General features: G+C 45.6%; 1 long non-coding RNA gene across 2 annotated transcripts; it reads right to left on the reverse strand.

Moving 5' to 3' along the window:
• Positions 1 to 117: 117 nt before the first annotated feature.
• On the reverse strand, positions 118 to 12,542 carry LOC108446662. Of its 2 annotated transcripts, XR_001861924.1 has the most exons (5): positions 11,984 to 12,542; positions 9,813 to 9,934; positions 5,590 to 5,690; positions 2,502 to 2,624; positions 118 to 1,469 (listed from the first exon to the last, which is right to left on the reverse strand). It is a non-coding gene; the product is annotated as an uncharacterized LOC108446662 (long non-coding RNA). The 2 variants fall into 2 exon arrangements; XR_001861923.1 differs by having other exon boundaries at positions 118 to 2,624.
• Between the last annotated feature and the right edge of the window lie 5,977 nt (positions 12,543 to 18,519).

An 18,519-nucleotide genomic window follows, 5' to 3' on the forward strand; every position in this document is an offset into this window, starting at 1 on the left:
ATCCCTGCATCCCTACCTCCATTCCTCCATTCCTGCATCCCTGCCTCTCTGCCTCCTTCCCTGCCTCCCTGTCTCGGTGCCCATCTCCCTTCCTGCCTTCTTCCCCGCCTTCCTGCTTCCCTGCCTCCCTCCTTGCTTCCCTCCTTGCCTCCCTCCCTGCCTCCCGTGCCGCAGGCTCAGCTGCACGCGGGCTGAGCTCTCCTCCAGCTGCAGCAGCAGCAGCAAGGTGAAGCGCGGGAGCTCTTCAGGGAGGGGAGAGCAAATTAAAGCTCACTGCAGGAAAGTTGTGCCCCTGGCACTCTGCTCATGCAACAGCTGCAGATACAACAACGATCATCTGACATTCTGACATATACGTTGAGCAAAGCAGCGAGCGAGCCAATGCCGACACAACCTCGCGCAGGGCTCCGAGTCCCAGCCTTGAGCAAAACAGGTGTATGACATCCTGTTGCCAGTCTTCAGAGGTTATGGGTACGAGGAGAGACATCTGAGAGAGGAGCAGATGAAAATAACAAAGAAGGTTAAGGCTCGGGTTGACAAGCTCATTGATAATATTTTAGATGGAACAGACCTGCACGTTGACTACAAATTGCTCCTAATGTCTCCCGTAGACTGCAGGCCCCAGTCGAAGTGAAAATGGGCTCATTCATTACTTTCCACGAGCAAATTTCTGCAAAAAGGAACTGCTGCGACCCAGAAACTCCAGATGTCCTTCGGGGCTGAGGCTGCAGAGCTGCCTTGGTGCCAGAGCAGCAGCATTATGTCGTGCGGCCTTCGGGCCTCCATGTAAATAAACAGGAGCAATGAAATCCTTCAGTAAATATTTTTGAATTTGGTGGAAAATCCTGTTGCAGCATTTTGCTTTTTAATGTTCTGAGACTAATTGATTATCTAATAGGAGGCAAGGACACTGCCAGGAAAGGCATCGCTCTCGTGTTAGCATTCAGGACTTGGCTCTTTGTGAAATTTCACTGGAAAAAAACTGCATTCCGAGAAGAATTTTAAATCCAGTCTTCTAAATTTTCACATTGTAGACATTCTGGCCCAGAAACAGCACATGGGCTGCCACTCCTGGAAGTTCATTGCTTCAAGTCACATAGCTCCCTGGGCTAATCAGCCTTTACTAAGTTGCCTTATTTTGGAGAAAGAAAACACGTATTAAAGTGAGGCCATGTCTCCATAAAAGATGCTCGGACGAGCACTGTTGGATATTAAAGTTAGCATCTGCTATTGTCTGGTTAACAATTGGCAATTACCATTAGTTTCCACTGTGGCTGATGGAGTCACAGATGGCTGATTGAGTCAAGTAAGTGCACTTATTCCTGTGGAGGGTTGTGCTGTAGCAGGAAAATACTCACACTCACATCACCCGCAATCCAGGCAGAAAGTCATGAGGCAGCTTCCAAAAAGTCACTTCCAGCTTGTCTGGCCCGTTTGAGATAAATCCCAAAAGATGCTGTAAAGAAGGGCTGTAAAACCAGAAAAATTAGGATCCAAACTGCAGTCAGGGGTTAAAACACACAGCAAAAATCAATTTATTGTGACCTGCAGAGGTACCACTGTCATTACAGGTAAAGCTGCTGGGAGAAATTTGGGTGGCTTCTGCTCTTTTTTCATAAAACTGGCTTGCTCTGCAGCACATTAAAAACATTCTGCTAATCACAATTTATCATGTTTAGTGGAAAATCTTCGCCACTTGGTTTGCATGTCCTTAATTAGAGATTTAATAAGTAGACAACTGTTTAAACACAGTCACTTTGCCTATTAACATCATGCACCTTGGTTTGATTTAACACCTATGACTGCTAATACATTGTGCCATCCCATAACGGGACTTTTATGCTTCTCGTAATTCCGAGGGATTAAATTCAAACGTGCCTTTCACTTCTGCATGTTGGATTTCTCAATTCCTGATAGCTTTTACCTGGTGTCTGGTGCACTTTTCACCAGAGCAGACCTTGAGCATTTTCACCATTGTCACAGCCCAGGGGATGTCCTCCTTAACTGGAGTGCTGCTGTGGGTTGTCCTTTCCCAGCTGGAACATCGCTGCCTTGCCCCAACCAGAGCCAGTTCAACCCCCACCCAACACCTAAAAAATGTTTAAAGGTACCCAGTCCCTGGCAATGCCAATGAGAGCCAGGCACCTCCAACCCTGGCTTAAACCAATGTTTGGTGTTTCCACCCCAGGTGGCATCACTGCTCCTGTTACTGTGAGATCCAAGCTTTGCCAACCCCTCCCGTGCCAGCCACTCACAATCCCTGCAGTATCAAATCCTGCTCTTATCCTCCTTGGAACACTTTGAGGATTATGATCACTTTCCTTGAGCCAGCACAAGAGGATCAGCTGAGCTTGGAACAACTGCAGACAGCGCAGGAGAGTCAAATGAGGCTGAGGCCACCAACTGGCTCTTGACCATCTCAGGGGAGTTTGGATCAGGTCCTGAGTAAATCCCAGGTGTGTTTTGCTTTGAAAAAATTTTCCTAGATTAGTTTTCCAGACCTAATACATCTTCAGAGACCCCAGACATTATTGGATGTGAAGATATCCATAGCAGGGAGTTGGAACTAGATGATCTCTAAGGTCCCTTCCATCCCAAACCATTCTGTGATTCTATGTGGAGACCTAGAAATAAAAAAACAAAAAATCGAACCAGTGGAACTCCTTTGTCTCTATCTCATTTCTGACAAGCATTTTCAAAACACCTTTGCCAATCAGTTCTTAAAAAGCAGCATTACCATTTTCTGCGAAACTCTCTCCAGGGTGTGTTTACAGCATGCCTTGCACAGGGAGAGGACGGGGTGAGGACACATCACACCCACGGCAGGGGCTCTGAGAAGTGATTTTGGTGCTCTTAGCTCAGTGCCTGGGCTCCCTCGCAGCTCACAACTGCCCCGATTTGGCAGCGAGCTCAGCGTTCGCTCGCGAGGCGCACGGGGAGCTCGGCTGAGCGGCTCCTCAGCCGCGGCACCCGGCCCTCCCTCGCCGCTGCCTCCCTTCCCTCCACACTTCATTCATTACCCAAAAAAAAAAGGGACAAAACCCCCAAATCAGGCTCACTGTCGAGCTATCCCTCCCATTTCTGAGGACGACTGCCAAGCTAACACACAGATGATTTTTCTTGGCATCTTTATTTTTCGATGATGTTTTTTCAACGCTTAGCATTAAGCTGAAATATTGTTTGCCAGGGATCACTGCCCATCAGGTGCTTTATTACAGATGAAATTAGATTTCTTTACAGTTGCACTGGAAGAGGAGAGAGGGATAATGTGAGTAGCTTTTTAAAACTGCCAGTCATTTCAGCAAGGCAAGAAAAACCACCCTGCCCCTCCCCGATTAAAACTGTTTCCCTTCTCCCTCCCAAATTATAATTTTATTTAAATAAATAAATAAATGAGGGGAAAAAAAACAACAGCTAAATGTATTTATAGTACTGGGAATATATTTTTTCCAGCATGGATATTTTTATTCCTACAGATTTAACCATTGGTTTGCTTGGTTTCACTCAGCGAGCCGCAGCCAAAATCCCACAGCCCTTTACGAGAGCATATTCCCAAGGAATATCTTCTCCAGGGAGGGTGGGGGGGAAAAAAGAGAAATAACAAAACCCTAAAGGTAGGTTTTGGGAACATTTGGTGCCTGTAAGACAAAGCTCGTTGCCGCGGTGCCCGGCGCTGGCAGAATTCCATGCGATCCCGCCCGGTGCTCCGCTGTGCATCCTTCTCCTGCGCAGGGAAGGCACAATAAACCAGCCAACGTTGGCTCCCACACAAAACATGTTAACTTCGGGACATGCCAGGCAGCTTCCCAACCCGTGTACGCTTTCAAAAGGGCAGATTTATTTTCAAAGGAAACTCCTTTTGCACCTTTCTCTCTGAAGCCGCTTTCAAAGGGTTTGGTGGGGTCTGGGTGGGGTTTTGCTGGGGGGGGGAGGTCAGAGAGATTTTTTTTGGCCTCTGACGCAGCGAAGAAGCCTGAATTTTGCACCTGCATAATGCTAAAGGCAGAGGCTGGATAAAGCTGTAAATTGTTTAACAGCCAATCTGGAGAAGGAGCAGCGCACGAAAGCATAATACCTCTGGAAGGCTGGAGGCAAGATTCATTTAAACAGTTTTCACTGTCATCGATGTCACCAATTTGAAGCTTGTCTTGTTTACCGGATGAAGGTTTCACACTGTGTCAATGTTCTGCCAGGATTCGGCATTAAAATGAGCAGTTAGTACAAGTCAGCCATAAACATGGCAGATCTGTTAGACTGGCAGAAGCCACCGCGAGCTCCCTGGTGCAGCTTTTAAGCACTTGGCATGCTGCTAGCTCAAACTGGAGAGGGGGCTGTGAGCATCATTTGGGCCTGAGTGCAATGCACTTGAAATAATTACTTTAATCAGCAAAAGTTAATTACTTTAAATCATAAATTAATGGCGGAGCATTTGGCAGAGCCTGATGTGTGTGGCGAAGCTGTCAAGCAAAAATCACAGGTGAACCTGCGACCCCATCTCAATATCACTGGATGAAAGGAAGGAGCTCACCTACTGTGCGTGCCACTTCTGCCACATTAAAAAGAACTCTTTGTAACAGGAGAACAGCCACCTTAAACTGTCACCTATAAAAAAGGGACTATAAACAAGCAGATTGCTGCTAAGCAGGTGCTGCTGGAGGAGTTGGCCCTTGATAATAATAAGATCTTAAAATGGCATCTGCCTTTATTTTATAGCACAATTGGAAAGATGGTTAAAAGTAATAAACCCAGCTGATATGTTTTATGAGTTAGTAGTTAGCAGTGTTTGTGGGGGAGGAATCCAAGATTTGGGGGGGGAGATGCCGAAGACTGGGAGCAGCTTGAAGGCGCGTTGAGGAGAAGGGAGAGGGCACGGGAGCCACGTGGGGACCGGGGCTCGGCTGCAGCTCCACGTCCCCAGCCCCACACTCTTTAGGTTGCGTTTCTTATTTCACCTGACAGCCACTGCCAATTTGAGGCAGCGCCATGGAAGAGCCCAGGAAAGCAATGAAAACCCTTCTGCAAATCCATCCTTCTCACCCGCTCCTTAAGGAAGAGCCCGCGCTTGGCTTGGCTGAGTTTTATGTCATTGTTTAGGGAGACAGTGTGTGTTTCATTAAAAAACATTTGGACTACTAAAAAATAAAAGTTTATAATGTGCAATTTTCAAATAAACAACAAGTTTATAATAAACAACTTCAAAAATTTGCTGATGAAAACAGGAAGATAAGGCACGGTTATGTAACCACCACACTGAGCTCTGAGATCATTGAATCAATTCCTGAAATTCAATAGAGGAGAACTGAGAATATTTGGAGAATATTGACGTTGGTAAAAACACCTACAGCATTAAGGAAAATACTATAAGGTTAAATCAAACAAAAAAAAATTTTTTTGGTTTCTTTTGGGGGAAAGGGAGAATGTTTGGACTTAAAGTCATGAACACATTCATGTCTAAGGCCAGCTATATTTTTAATATACACTTTAAATATTGATATAAATACTAACATATACATCAAATATATTTCATTCTCTAAATTAACTTTAATTACAGAATCAGACTTTTCAAAGGAGGGAAAAAGCTCTGGGTACCTCAATACTCTGAATTCTTTCAGGATGATCCAGCAATCCCAGTTCTATAACATCAGTGCATTAAGGGCACCTTGCAGTCTGCTCAGAGCCATCTATGACACCTAAGGACAAAACAAAGGTGAAAAAGTGTTATGGGCTGCATTCAATTCCATGAAGTATTTCTGCAAAATACAATGGGATAGAATTTTCTTTTTTTACTAGCACCTAAGAAAACACCTTTATCTCCCATCCAATCTCCTGTCTCATAAAAAGCTGCCAAAAGGGAAGAAGGACTTTGCAGAGCATCTCTCAGATGTCCCCTACCCCTGGTGACCCTGGATTAGAGAGTTCCCCCAGGGAAGATGTCTCAGACCCTCCAGTCATCCCTCCCATTGCTGACCCTCTTCCACTGCTCCTTGGGGGATTCCCAGGGGGTTGGCCTTGGGACACAGGGGGTGGAGCAGCCACCTGAAGCCAGAGAGGGGTACAGCAGATTCACTGGGTGGACTTCACTGTACTTTAAAATATTGAGTTTTTAAACTTTTACTTTGGCTGGGGGTGACAAATTACTAAATTTGTGTAGGGCTGCTGTTGTACCTCTTTTGGCAACCTGAAAAGTCCCAAAGCCTGCAACTGCTTTTCCCCCCCAGACAACCTCCTACTGCAGTTTTGTCCCTCTCCGGTGCGGAAGAGGAACCATCAGGAACTTCTGTTGCCAACAGCACTGTGGAAAACTGTTGATTTAGGCTGTGCTGAGGTTTGCTCTGAAGCTCAATAATTCAAAGGTGTCCAAATGAGCTGTGCATTGACAGCATTATTGGTGCCCCTGCTAATCCCACAAAACACACCAAACTGTAGAGCAGCATTTTGATTAAATTCCTCAACTTTCCATGATCCTAGACGCTGTTTTATGCATGACCTTGAATGCACATAACCAGAAATTTTCAATTCACAGAGACCTTCTCTTTGCAAAATATGGTAAGTGCATCAGGAGCGGGTGTCTAAGCAACAGCATCCAAAATTTAATCAAAGATTGCCTTGGACAACTGCAGAAAGTCAGGCTCTCCCTCAGCGAGATAACTTGCCAGAATACTCATTGCAGAGGTTGCCAGAGAGGTGACTGAATACAGAGGCTGAAATTACTTCCCTGGGCTTTCCTTTGTTCCACAGAGGTGCTAAAGTTTTTAATATTACTGTTTATTATAGATGTTCTTTTAGTCCGCAGCGGCTCGGGTCAGCTGTGGTGGATCCTGGGGTTGGGACCTTCAGTGGTGCCGAGGAGAAAACATCCCCTTAAACACCCCAAAAAGAGAGTATCAGTGATCCCACAACCCCAGAGCAGGGAGGAAACTACACAGACAGTGCCAAGGGGAGTAAGGAGGGGGGGCTTTCCCCAGCAAACTCTGGCCCTGGGGGAGCTTTATGAGGGGGTCACCACCACAAGTACAAGCACCAGCTTTTCCACATAAAATAATGAAGGAAATTTAATTGTTTAACCAACTACGATTAAGTGATGGCAGCCCAGGTGAACACCCTGGGTGCCACACTGAGCTCTGCCCCACAGCACGTCCAGCCAACGCCTCCCTAAAACCAGCAGATCCAGTTTTTCCATCTCCAGGACCATATGGCCTCAAAACACCGAGCGTAGCCTGGAAGGTGTTAGCAAATCCAAGGGAATTTGGATTTCTTTATGAGCTCCTCAACACATAAAATCACTCATGCTCTGCAAGAAGCTGGTCTGCTCATCTGGCACGGAGCTCCCGCAGGTTCAGCATGCAAAAGCCGCTTGGAACAATAAGCTGGAACGCAACAGTTTGTATTGCAAAACCTCGGGTATCTTAAATATTTACATCTGCTGGCCCCAAATCTCTGCTCTGCACCCCTTTTCCCAGGCCCTGTCCCTGGCAGGAGCTGAGCACACAGTGGCACTGGTGTGCAGGGCCAGGCAGCTGCCAAAGCACTGCAGCACCGAGAGACCCAGAGCATCGGAGCACACAAACCTTTCAGCCAGCAGACACCACCAGGAGCAGCAACCTGGGGGGACAGGGAGCACGGAACTGTGCTCTTTCACAGTTATTCAGGGTTGTTTCATCCACTCCTTTATTAGTATTCCACCCTAAACAGGCATTGAAGCAACTGGATGCTAAGAAAGGATGGACTTAACAGAGCATTCATTTTTTTTTTTAATATTTTTTTCGTCCTCAGCACTCAGGCTGTTTCAAATTAAAGAGAATCCGGCTTCAGGAGTCGGTGCTATTTTAATCATTCCAATGTGTCCAGTATGGGAGATGAACTCAAAAGGTGAATATTAAAAGTAGTTGTGGAATTCAGTCATTTCACGAATGAACACATAATAGCCAAAGGCAAAACCGGAAGGCAACTTCACTTCCAATCAGTGTTTTCATTTTATTGAAACCAGATTGGAATTCCTGGAAAGAAGCCTACATATCACATCTTTAATACTAATTTTCATATACTCCAGTAAAACTGTCAGGGTGAATCAGTTGTTGAAGAAAGCTTCCTGTATAATTTACAGATGTACCTCCCTGTAGCCTGCGATTTTGTCCTGAATCAGAAATGTGGTTTTGATCATGCTCACAGATTTCCTCTCACCTGTACAGGTTTGCCTTGGCTCTAATTTGATTATTAAAATGGGATGTTTTACGGCAAAGCTGGTGATAAAAGTGAGCCAGCTGCTGTGTACCAGCCAGGCTTTGCTTATGTGCTGCTGTACATCCCCACATACATCTCGCAGAGGAGCTGCACGTCTGTACAGACGCACAACCCCAAATCCATCTTTTCAGCATGAAATAACACCAGGAAACCGAACCACTCCATCTATTTGATGCAAACACCTCCCTAAAAACCATCAAACAATCAATAAGTGGCACTTCCAACAGGAGATAAGTGCAACCCTTGGATGGTGGCTGTAAGAGCCTTTCCTCCTAAGCCCCACCATAAACCCAGCGCTGTGTGTTTGAAGCGGGGGCCAGCGGGGCTGGGTGGCCACCAGCCACCGAGGCCGCTCCGTTTTGCACTGATAGCTGCTCTTTTTGTTTCCCCACGAGCTGCCAGGCTGCCAAATCCTCCTGCCAAATCCCTTCCCTGCAAGCTCGCAGAAGAAAGGAGAGCAAGAACACTCAGGAGCCCCCCCAGGCCTCAATTCCCTCAAGTGCTGCGTTACTCGGGGAGTAGAAGGAGGGATGGAGTCAGCAGTGGGATGTGGGGTTGTTGTAGGGCTACTCCAGCTTTAGGAAGTGTCAGCACTTCCATTAAAGCTCCAGTAATCTGGGGTTTATAACTCGTCTCTAAAAATTTGCTCAGGCTGCAGGAACTTGGCAAACCAGGAGCGTGTTGTGGGTTTTTCGTTGTTATCCTCCCTCAGTTGTTAAAAAATCCATGGTTTGGCTGCTTTTAAAGCATCTTTTGACACGTGTATAAAATGTTTATTAGTTTTAGACATTTTTGAGCTTGTAAAACACAAAATGATCTTCATTATAAAAATATGAAATTTAAGGAAGCTGGAGGGCATCTCCAGAGACTTTGACACAAATCCTGATGAGGTCACATGTATAAATAAGAGTTTCCTTGTCTCAGACCTGTCTCCACCCATGTGCTTCACAAAACCAGGGCTCTGCACTGGCACAGGGAAAATTCCCTTGAGAAAAGTGAGGCAGCACCAGGTGAGCTGGTCAAGCCATGGACAGGAGGTGGTGGTGCATCACAGCAAAAGAGCCCTCTGAGCCCCTCCCCATATTTCAGCATCACAGCATCCAGCCACAGGTGATAGAAAAATCTGAGCAGAACGTTGAAATCTGGTATTAAATATTGCAGTCCGTACTTAAACCATCTAATTGTGGGGGAGGGAGGAGAGAAAGTGCAGGAAAATGGCTGAGGAACCAGTGGTTAACCAGCCAAATACCACACACAACGTGTTCCCTCAGCCAAACCCTCAGTCTGGCTTTTTGGGGATGGGAATATGTTGTGTTCTTGCACTGGGAGTGGGGTAATAGTGCCCTGGCATCCAACTCCCAGCACCTCAAAACAGCCCTGCCCCAAAATAAATCACAATATGCCCAATCCAACTTCTCTTAGTGTTTGAATTTCTGTCAGCACCATCTATTTCCATCCTTGATGCTTTAATTGGGTTTTTTTTCCCAAACATAGGATGATTTTCTGCTTTTCAATATTAAAAAACATGCTTTAAATATGTAGCAGAGCGGGTTAATGCATGAGCCTCTCACCTCCAGAGACACGGTTTCAAAGCTGGCTTGGGCTGTCACATCGTGGGCTCAGGGCTCCCTGGCACGTCTGGATGCAGCCATTCCATCACTGGCATGAGGGGATGGGTCATCACAGGGCAAGGCTGCAGCACAGCACAAGAAATGAGGTTAGGAATTACATAAACTTGGAATTTCCAAATTAGATTCAACCCTTCCTGCAGTTAACAGCTAAATCCAGCAGCATCCATGTATTTAAAGTATATGGAAGTTGGGTAGAGGTGTTGTTTGCTTGAGACCCTGATGGGATTGGGGTTTTAAAAACGTGTGCTGAGGTCTGTTCAGTCAGCAAAGTGTGTGAACACACCCTGTGCTTCAAGGCTATGCTTAAAAATTTTTGATATCTGATATATTTTAAATATTTATTGTTTATGTCGCAAAATTAACTCTGAAAGGTGATGGTTTTAAGGATGCTGAGGCCCAGGATGGTGGCTACACCTGGAGTTTGGGGTGCTGTGTAAGAAACTCGCCGAGCACCAAGGGTGCGTCACTGCCCTCCAAGCCAATAACAATATTCCATGTATCCCTCTGGAGCTCTTCCCTGCAGTGTGTGATAAGAGTCCCAGTAGGTATCCAGCACTCCCTATGGAATGGGAAAAAAAAAAAAGGAAGATATTGTTTATTTCTGTTGTGACAGAGGAAAAGCAGGAATTTTTAGCATCCCCAGACAATTATCAGTCTTGTCTCTCATTGCCTGACTCTGCCTTTTCCCAAAGCCAGACTTACAGATTGATCCCAAGGGATTGCTTCCTCTAGAGTCTTCCAGACTTTCTTCTAGAGTTACTCCTTGAAAAGTCCAATCCAAACCCTAATTTTCCTACTCATGCTTCTAATTAAAATATCCCCATACGTGGCCTGCATCACCCATACACATCTTTGTTCTGCATTTCTGTCACCCCTCTGAACAGCTTCTCCTCAGGATTTTCAGACGTGTAGGACTGGAAAATTGGCCTCCCCAGCACCTCTCTTTTCCCAGTGTTGCAGCAACATCAACTTTGAGCAGCTCTCAGTGGATGGATAGAAATTAAAATTAAGGCATTTATAGCACATGAGCAAAAACCCCATCAAAGCCAAATCCTTCAAAAGGCACAGACCTGGAAATATGCCATTAACAAGGAAAAGGGTAAATACTAATTTAAGTGTCTGTTAAATGCAACTGGAAGTATTTTGCTTCCCAAATTTCCCATTGTAATGTGTGAGATTTCTCTGTATTTGGTCCCTTCTTATACTTTTCCCTCAGCTCCCGTTGCAGATCCCGTCACTTCCCAACAGCCCTGGGTGGGTGGATGATCCTTCCCTCCTCATAGGACAACTCTTTCCTTTTTGGGTTTGCTGAGCAACGTCACAGATCAAAAAATGTCACAACTGCATTTCAAAAGATGGAGATCTTTTATCTCTGTCTCCCTCAAAATTTGCACAAAGTGATATGAAACTTTTAAACTGAGATATCAGTGACCAGCCCGCGATCCCCTGGGGAAGGCAGGGACATCTCCAGCAGCAATACAAGGACATTTGGTGAGCACAGCCCTAAACACCTTCTGAAGTAACCAGAATAAAAGAAGGAACAAGAACATTTCTGTGTAATAATATGGAAAATATAGAAAACCTCAGATGAACACAACTCTCTAACCCACTTTCACATCGGTGCTTCCTGCAGCATTCCAGTTTCATCAAATCATAAAAAAGGAACCCAAACCCAAGAAGGGACCAAGGAGCACCTTGAGGAACAAGAGTCCAAGATTCCATTGGAGCATCAAAGCTCATAATGGTTAAAAGGATGGATCCTGGGAAGCGTTTTTTGTGGTGCCTGGGCATAAAGCAGAGATAAGGCTTGGGATCCTAAAGTACAGACTGAGGACTCCCCTCCCCTGGCAGAGCACCAAACCAGCAGATCTATAACTCCCAGCATCATTTCATCACTGTGGAAACCTGGATTCCGCCAGATGAGGCTTCCTGCTGGAACAGTTGTCATTTTCTTGGAGGCTCTGGAAGCAGAACCAAAAGCCTCTTCAGTGTGAATGGGAGGATTGGGGAAGGTGGCGAAGGAATAACCCTTGAAAAAGGAAAAGCATGAAAAGCAAACAGGAATTCCTTAGTTAAAGACTTGTTCCAAGACCAGAGTCAGGTTTTCTTACCTGAATTTTGGAGAAGCAGCAAAGCCCATTCCTTCTGCTTTCCTGGGAGACAAAGAGGACTCTGGCTAAGGAGGGGATGTTGGTGTTGCATTTTTGCCAGGGGCACGATGTGGCTGGGAATGTCCCCCTGCCCCAGCTCAGCTCCAGCCCCAGTTCAGAAGGTGATTCCTCATTCCCCAGGGAAGTGGCACTGGAGGACAACAAGTGCCTTCCCCAGGGAGTGATTCAGAGGACTCTTCCCAGTAGGAAGCGATCCATGGGGATGAGGGTGTGTGCATGAGCCCAACAGCGTCTCCCAGCTGGTCACACTTGCAGGATTCCTTTTTTTTAAGGACTGAGAAGTTTTGGCAGCCAGCAGTGCCCATAAAATCCCCGTTACACGGGACAGGGAGACAAGAAGGACATGCTGCCACCTTCACTGTGCCCTTCAGTGTAAATTACAAACCCCAAGAGCTGCTTCTTCAAATTCTGACTGGTTTTCTCCCTTCATTTTGGTTTCCAGTGCCTCAAACAAGCGAGCCTGCGGCTGGCAGGGAGTGTTGTGCGTTTTGGAGCAGGATGAGGAAAGCCTTTGTCCTGGCTCTGGAGGGCAGCCAGAGCAGAGGCCTCTGCATGGAAAGACACGTGCCTGGAGAAGGCAATATTTTGTCATATTTTCCCCCTTTTGGTTAGTGTCCAATATCACATCTCAGGTCACTTGACACAGACAATTAAAAAGAAAATCCCACAAACACTGGGAATAGTTGCAGGAGGCCAGAAAGAAAAAGAGAGGGGGGAAAAAATCAATTTTCCAAAAATAAAACCTCTCTCAAAAAAATGTATCCAAACAGCCAGCACTCAGCACTGTGAATAAAATTATCAGACTCAATAAATATTTCATGCTGCCATTCTAATTGCCAAAAAAAAAGTTAATTTCTGAAGGAAAGATTTTTTCTTCATCTTTATTTTTAAACCCTTAACATAATGACTGAGTGCCTAGTATGAACTTGATAAATTTTTAAAAGCTTTCTTTGAAAAAAAAAAAAATTTCAAAGCTGAACTTGAGCAGGAGACCACAGGGAAGTGTCTAATCTTTAGTCGGACGCCTGGCACAGCCCCACTCAGGCCAGTGCCAGCATTGCATTCTGACAGAACAAGTGTTGCATGAGATGTGAAGGATGACTCCGGTCTGCCGAAAAACCCTGGAGCAGGTGTTCCTCATCCTCATTTGCAATGGAGCATGGCCCCTGGCTCAGTGAGCTGGAGCAAATGCGCTGGCAGGCCCCATCATGTACCTGCGTGCTGAGATGCACTAATGATAATGGATGCAGGCCTATTAACCAGCCCATTTGTAATGGCACACAACGCTGATTGCTCGGGGAGTGAGTCAGCGCCTTTCCAAGGGGAGCGGGGCATGCCGGGAACCCATGATCCTCTGAGCATCCCTTCTGCTCGCCTGGGTCTACAACTCTGTTAGTCTTTATTTAATAATACAAATGAATACATGATCTGCTACATGATTATACACGAGGATAAGGCGCCGTGGGCAGCACCGGCGGGGTCTCGGGCTGTGCATGGGCGCTGGATCCGCGTGGGTTTGAGCGGTTCCCTGCCTGGGCTGGGCTTAATCTGAGAAGCACCAACTCCACGGAAAAGTCAAGGGTCCAACCAGCACGCCTAAGCTTGGGGATTTACAGAAAGCTGCTGCTGATCTTTGAGTGAATTTTTTGGTGCATCTAGGGAAAAACATTCTGCTCGGCTTCTACCCTTCATTGCCTCACTTTCCTTGAGAGGGAAAATCCTCCAAGAATAACCTTTAAAAACACACACCAGGGCTTAATTGAGGTTTGTGTTGTTCTTAAATAACTCCTCTGCTCCGTTTTATATAAATGACTCCTGCTGAACTTCGCGCTTTTGTGGAATAATGAGGGAGCTCGGAAAGGACGCTCCCGTAAAAAGCACTCGTTAATAAATAGATCACATTACTTGTAGGTACTCGATTCCAGGGCCAGCTTCGTTAAACAGGCCCTGTTGGCCCAGAACATTGCAATCAGCAGAATACACTGTAATTATTATTGTAAACTCAAGCCCTGGATTTGCCGGGTTCTTGGCAAACCCCAGTAAGCTGCTTACGCTGCTGGTGCTGCAGCAGCTCTTTGGATTCCTCTGCAAAACGTGCAAAAGGGCCCCTTTGTTACATTTTTTTGCAAAATAGGTGGTTTGGTTGCCAATATGCCCTAGCAGGCAAATCTCTCCAATTATTTTCCTTAATAAAAGGGGTTTTTTTGCCCAGAAGACAACACAGGGAAATAAATGAGAAAGCTCAGCTCTTACCTGAAGTTGCAACAGCCACTTTGTATAAGTGCAGTTCCCTGCGCAACGCTTCACAATTGAAGCTGTGTAAGCAGAAAAAAAAGACAATTTGTGCACATAAATTCCTGCATCTCAAAATTATCTGGCACATTCCAGTAGCTTTACACCACTCCAATAACACCAACAACTAGAAATAAAGCTTAAAAGTTGATTTAATTAATTAGTTGAGTACCTTTATATCTAAAAGCAATTCTCTCCCATCAGCCAGATTGGATCCAACATTCCTAATTTTTTTCTGCTTTTCCCATGGCAGTCAAAGATTTCAGTTTGAATGACCACTCAGCCAAAAAAAACCAAACCAAACCTAATATAAAAGAGGCTTGTACCCATCACACATTCGCAGTGGTCAGGTAAAGGCCACAAATAAATGTCCACGCAGATATAAGCAAGAGATAATATTATGGGAAATTGGGTCTGCTGGCCCAGGAAATATCCTGTCTATAGAGTTCACAAAGAATGTGAGAAGAATGAGGGACTTGGCCATTAAATGCAGCATCCCAATATTCCCAATTATCCATATAAAATTTTGCTGTTCCTATTTTCCTTTGCTCAACTCGTTGCTTTAAAAACCCAACTTGGCAACCCAATCCCCCACCCCCAAGTCCTCACAACCCCCTTTGCTGGCAGCCATCAAAGGGGCTGGAATTTCTCTATATGTATTGTACAGTATATTTCAAAGGAATTTTTCTGCCATGCACAGTATATCAATACTCAATGTGGGAGTAATTTTACTTCTTAATTTATTGCAGCAGTAACAGCATTTTCAAACTGGTCATAAAATATTCTTGTACTCTTCTAATCTGGGTTTTCAATGTTCTATAATGGGAATTCTATGAATAATATTGGGAAGTGAGAGATATTTTATACGGTATCTCTAAGGGAACAGTGTTACTGCATAAAAGTTAGGTGACATGGGAGAGACTGATAGAGGTGGTGTTTAAAAAAAATTTACCCTTCAGGATTTGTCACATGAATAATAATGATTTAGTGACATTTTTCCTTCCTAAAAATCAAATCTACTCCAAGATAGGGTTACAAAAATATGTTCTAATTATGGATGGCTCTGAAGCATAGAGAGCAAACACAGCAAGTATCAGCTATCTAATGGCCATTGCAAACAAGCAAAATACCCTCTCCTGTCCACTTTTGAATATATTCTGATTATTTTTGTATCTTGCTATTATTGAGGCCCCAGTGAGATCAAGGTCCTGCTGTAGGACGTGCCTCAAAAACAACATCCTGGTGGAAGGATCTGCACTCACCACCCACTGCAGAGAGGAGAGAGGAGAGGGGGGAGAAGAGAGTGGAGAAAAGAGAGAGGAAAGAGGAGAGAGGAGAGAAAGGACTTCTTTCCTCCTCTCCCAGTCAAGGGCTAGAGATGGATTTCCCCAGACCCTAAAGGAGAGTCTGCAATGATGCAGGCACCAAGTCTCTCAAATCCCAACTCATGCTGCCTTTTAGGAAGCAAGATGAAGATATCTTCCAGCCCCAGGATGGAATATTACAGGTGTCTTCCCAGGGAGGGCTGTGTGGATGCTCAGAGGTCCTGGCACTGCAGTGCTGCAGCACTTCCAGCAGTGCTTGGCTTCCCTGGGGGTTGTTTTTTGAATTTCCTTCCAAGGATTTTTGTCCTCTGATACTCCCTAGAGGTCAACAACAGCCCGGCTCACACCTTTTTGATTGGCACACAATTTTGTTTTGGCTGCAAAGAGAACTTTGTCCTTGCCCTAAATCAATGTTCAGCCCCGAGCTTTCCCACTTTGCAGAGGTAGGGTGGGCAGTGCTCCAGAGGGCTGGGGGCTGGCATTGCCTCCTTTCCCCATCCGTACCCACTGCCAGGAGCTCCAGCCTCGAGGCAGCACCCTTGGCTCCACCATCCTGCACACACAGACCCCAGTTTTTCCACGAAAGCTTCGTTTCCTTGCATTCCTGGAGCAGCAGGTTTCCCGTTATTGTGCTTTCTGTTCTTCAGCACTCCTGGTGAAATTTATTGTTGTAAAGCGCCCTGAGCACACTGGCAGGGAAAGACAATTACCCAGCATTTCCAGTCTCGGAGAAGTGTAATTGTGATATATCTGTGTGCTACCTTCCAACACAGTCCTGTGGGCTGGGGCTCATCTTTCCAATTCCACACGGTTGTCTTGATGCCCCCTGTCCTGTTATCCCTGCAGGTGGGGGCTCTCTCCAGGCTCCTGCACTTCAAAATATCCTTTCCATGGTCAGACCCAAGTCAGGGACTTGGGACTGAGGCACAAAGTGCAATGGAGGAACCACTGCCATCAGCATTTCTACTCATTTTAGTATAATTCAATTCACACCATTTAAAGAAGAGCTTTTCCCAAACCTTGTCTTTAGTGTAAAATTGGAGGATGCTGGGTGCTTTTTGATGGAAATGCTTTCCTGGGAAACATGCACTCATTGAACCCAAAGCATGAAAAGCTCAACAGCACACTGAACCAGTCCCTGCCCAATTCTCCTGTGCCATAATTTTTGGATAGTGACCCAAAATGAGCCAAACCCAGCGAGGTCAGTCTGTCAGGGCAGAGTCACCATCCCAGGGCACATCACTCTAAAAGCCACACGAGGGGACCGTGTGTTTGGAACCAGGCAGCTGCAGCAGATGGTTCTGATCAGCCCCTCAGCAGCTCTCCTGGTCTGCACCGCAAGCTCTAAAATCAGGGATGAACCAGCAGCTTCTTCCCAGCTTACCCTGATGGTGGAGGAAGCAATGTTTGGGATCCCAGTGAGGCATGGAGTTCAGGGAATGGGCATTTCCAGGGCACACACTGTGGCTTTCTAAGGTCTCAAAACATCAGTGCATGAACTGCTGTCCCAAATACACCAATTTCCCCTCTTTTGTGTTTTTATTTACCGCCATTTGGGCATTTATTTGGAACTGAAGCACAGGGATACAGTTTAGTGATGGAGCTGGCAGTGCTGGGAAAACAGTTGGACTCAGTGACCTTAGAGGGCTTCTCCAACCTAAACAATTCTATGGTTCTAGAATCAAACACAATTGCACAAGGATCCCATGGGATTGGCCATCCTGAACTGATCCAAAGGTCCATCTCAGCTCCCAGAGACCACACCCAGGGAGGTTTGGACAAGTTGGAGCAAGGAGCAGGTTTCCTACAGCTGAGCTCTCTGTTCCTGGAGGTTTGAGTAACAAACTGTCTTGCCTGATAACTTTTGGTCCAGCTTTTAGTCCCAACATTTTCTCATGCCCTATCCCAATGCAGGAGCCACCTTTGACCCTCCTTAGAGCCTCCTTCTATACCTGCAGGTGTATATATCTTATATATCCTTTTAAAATCATTTTTCCTAATATTTCTCCATATAAATCATCCTTTCCCCCCTTTGACACTGCTACTGAGCCCTAACTGCACACAAGTGCCTGTATACAAATGCCCAAGACCAGGCTTGACTATCCCTAAGCTGGTGTCTCCATTCCCTATAATCATTAATTATTTTACACAAGAAATGCCAAGCAGCTGGAAGCTCGGGAAGAATCGGTTATGAGCTGCCTTGAGAAGGATACGGGATGGATGCAAAGGGCAGGTGGCAGAAATCCCACATATTTTCACCATCACAGAGCTTCACATCAATCCAGTATTTTTTTGCAAGACCCAGAGCACGCCTGCTGCTTGGTCTGAGACATGAAGGATCTCATGTCTGCTTTTATGTGTGTTAGCCCTGCTGAATTCGCCTGTCTGTGAGCACAGCTGGGCTTTAGTTCCCTCTAAAGCTGACCAAAGGCAGCAGGATTTCCAGCATCACATGCATGGCTTTGCTCATGTGCACACCCAGACTCGTACACGCACACATATGGAAATTTTTCCACAAAAAACAAAGTTTCCAGGTAAAAAGAAGCCTCTGAGGTTACCAACAGTGCAGGTTAATTGACATTTTTTCAGTGTCACTGCTTGTGCCTTCTGGTATAGATAAGGCTGAGAGGAATGATAATTTCCCTGCTTGGCTACCCATTTCCAGAGCTGATGGTCAGTGGCAAAACATCTGGAGCTCAGTGAGAGCTCCCTCGAAAAATTAAGAAGACTCTGGATTTCTGAGAGTTCAGCAAGATGTTTCAAACAATATTTCAAGCTCAAATAAATTACTTTTTTTTGACAAAACAAAACAAAAACACTTTTTCAAGACAAAAACATTTTCCTGGATTATATCCAAGC

Source organism: Corvus brachyrhynchos, unplaced genomic scaffold, assembly GCF_000691975.1.
Source record: "Corvus brachyrhynchos isolate BGI_N302 unplaced genomic scaffold, ASM69197v1 scaffold514, whole genome shotgun sequence".
In the NCBI taxonomy this organism is placed as follows: Eukaryota; Metazoa; Chordata; class Aves; order Passeriformes; family Corvidae; genus Corvus; species Corvus brachyrhynchos.